The sequence below is a fragment of the Mustelus asterias genome, chromosome 4 (genome assembly GCF_964213995.1).
Source record: "Mustelus asterias chromosome 4, sMusAst1.hap1.1, whole genome shotgun sequence".
NCBI classification, from domain to species: Eukaryota; Metazoa; Chordata; class Chondrichthyes; order Carcharhiniformes; family Triakidae; genus Mustelus; species Mustelus asterias.
This window is the reverse complement of record NC_135804.1, coordinates 207938-211226: the sequence shown is the minus strand read 5'-3', so window position 1 is coordinate 211226 and position 3289 is coordinate 207938.

Here is a 3289-nt window from a genome sequence, read left to right as displayed (position 1 = left end):
CGTGATAGAGGCAGAGGGACAAAGGGTGGGGGGGTGGCATTGCTAGTCAGTGCTCAGGCAGGACAGATTAGAGGGCTTGTCTACCGAGGCCATATGGGTGAAGCTGAGAAACAGGAAAAGTATGACCACATTAATGGGGTTGTATTATAGACCACCCAATAGTCAGCGAGAATTGGAGGAGCAAATCTGCAGAGAGATAGCAGACAACTGCAGGAAACATAAAGTTGTGTTAGTAGGGGATTTTAATTTTCCACATATAGACTGGGACTCCCAGACTGTTAAAGGTCTAGACGGGTTAGAGTTTGTAAAATGTGTTCAGGAAAATTTTCTAAATCAATATATAGAGGTACCAACTAGAGAGGATGCAATATAAGATCTCCTATTAGGAAACGAGTTAGGACAAGTGACGGAAGTGAGTGCAGGGGAACACTTTGGTTCCACTGATCATAATGCCATTAGTTTCAACTTGATCATGGATAAAGATAGATCTGGTCCTCGGGTTGAGGTTCTAAACTGGAAAAAGGCCAAATTTGAAGAAATGAGCAAGGATCTAAAAAGCGTGGATTGGGACAGGCTGTTCTCTGGCAAGGATGTGATTGGTAAGTGGGAGGCCTTCAAAGGAGAAATTTTGAGAGTGCAGAGTTTGTATGTTCCTGTCAGGATTAAAGGCAAAGTGAATAAGAATAAGGAACCTTGGTTCTCGAGGGATATTGGAAATCTGATAAAGAAGAAGAGAGAGATGTATGACATGTATAGGCAACAGGGAGCAAATAAGATGCTTGAGGAGTATAAAAAGTGCAAGAAACTACTTAAGAAAGAAATCAGGAGGGCTAAAAGAAGACACGAGGTTGCTTTGGCAGACAAGGTGAAGGATAATCCTAAGAGCTTCTACAGGTATATTAAGAGCAAAAGGATAGTAAGGGATAAAATTGGTCCTCTTGAAGATCAGAGTGGTCGGCTATGTATGGAACCAAAAGAAATGGGAGAGATATTAAATGGGTTTTTTGCATCCGTATTTACTAAGGAAACTGGCATGGAGTCTATGGAAATAAGGCAAACAAGTAGGGAGGTCATGGAACCTATACAGATTAAAGGGGAGGAGGTGCTTGCTGTCTTGAGGCAAATCAGAGTAGATAAATCCCCAGGACCGGACAGGGTATTCCCTCGGACCTTGAAGGAGACTAGTGTTGAAATTGCAGGGGCCCTGGCAGATATATTTAAAATGTCGGTATTCACGGGTGAGGTGCCGGATGATTGGAGGATAGCTCATGTTGTTCCGTTGTTTTTAAAAGGCTCAAAAAGTAGTGCGGGAAATTATAGGCCGGTAAATTTGATGTCAGTAGTAGGTAGATTATTGGAAGGAGTATTAAGAGATAGGATCTACAAATATTTGGATAGACAGGGACTTATTTGGGAGAGTCAACATGGCTTTGTGCGTGGTAGGTCATGTTTAACCAATCTATTAGAGTTGTTCGAGGAGGTTACCAGGAAAGTGGGTGAAGGGAATGCAGTGGATGTTGTCTACATGGACTTCAGTAAGACCTTTGACAAGGTTCCGCATGGGAGGTTAGTCAGGAGGGTTGAGTCACTAGGTATACATGGAGAGGTAGTAAATTGGATTAGACATTGGCTCAATGGAAGAATGATGTGGAGATGCCGGCGTTGGACTGTGGTAAACACAGTAAGAAGTTTAACAACACCGGGTTAAAGTCCAACGGGTTTATTTGGTAGCAAAAGCCACACAAGCTTTCGGAGCCTTCAGCCCCTTCTTCAGGTGAGTGGGAATTCTGTTCACAAACAGGGCATATAAAGACACAAACTCAATTTACAGAATAATGGTTGGAATGTGAATACTTACAGCTAATCAAGTCTTTAAGATACGAACAATGTGAGTGGAGAGAGCATCAAGACAGTCTAAAGAGATGTGTGTTGTCTCCAGACAGGACAGCCAGTGAGACTCTGCAGGTCCAGGCAAACTGTGGGGATTACAGATAGTGTGACATGAACCCAATATCCCAGTTGAGGCCGTCCTCGTGTGTGCGGAACTTGGCTATCATTTTCTGCTCAGCGACTCTGCGCCGTCATGTGTCGTGAAGGCCGCCTTGGAGAACGCTTACCCGAATATTAGAAGCCGAATGCCCGTGACCGCTGAAGTGCTCCCCAACAGGAAGAGAACAGTCTTGCCTGGTGATTGTCGAGTGGTGTTCATTCATCCGTTATCTCAGTGTCTGCATGGTTTCCCCAAGGATGTCCCGAGGCATGGTACATCGGTGAGGCCGAATTTAGAGTATTGTGTGCAGTTTTGGTCACCTAATTACAGGAAGGATATTAATAAGGTTGAAAGAGTCAGGGGGACGTATTTTACACAGAGGGTGGTGGGGGCCTGGAATGCACTGCGAAGCAAGGTGATTGAGGCGGACATGCTGGGATCGTTTAAGACTTATCTAGATAGCCACATGAACAAACTGGGAATAGAGGGATACAAAAGAATGGTCTCGTGGGCACATGAGCGACGCAGGCTTGGAGGGCCAAAGGGCCTGTTCCTGTGCTGTATTGTTCTTTGTTCTTTGAGTGCAGAGAAGGTTTACAAGGATGTTGCCGGGACTTGAGAAACTGAGTTACAGAGAAAAGTTGAATAGGTTCGGACTTTATTCCCTGGAGCTTAGAAGAATGAGGGGAGATATGATGGAGGTGTATAAAATTATGATGGGTATAGATAGAGTGAATGCAAGCAGGCTTTTTCCACTGAGGCTAGGGGAGAAAATAAGGAGAGGACATGGGTTAAGGGTGAGGGGGGGAAAAGTTTAAAGGGAATATTAGGGAGGGCTTCTTCACACAGAGTGGTGGGAGTTTGGAATGAGCTGCCAGATGAGGTGGTGAATGCAGGCTTACTTTTAACATTTCAGAAAAACGTGGACAGGTACATGGATGCGAGGGGTGTGGAGGGACATGGTCCAGGTGCAGGTCAGTGGGACTAGGCAGAAAAATGGTTCGGCACAGCCAAGAAGGGCCAAAAGGCTGTTTCTGAGCTGTAATGTGCTATGGTTCTATGGAATATTGGTCTCTATTTCAATGGGAATGGAGTTTAAAAATAGGGAAGTCTTGTTAAAACTATACAAGGTACTGGTTAGATAACACCTGGAATATTGTGAACAGTTTTGGTCCCCTTATTGAAGGAAAGATATATTGATATTGGAAGCAGAGTAGAGAAGGTTCACAAGGTTGATCCCGGGGATGAAACATAGAAAAACTACAGCACAAAACAGGCCCTTCGGCCCACAAGTTGTGC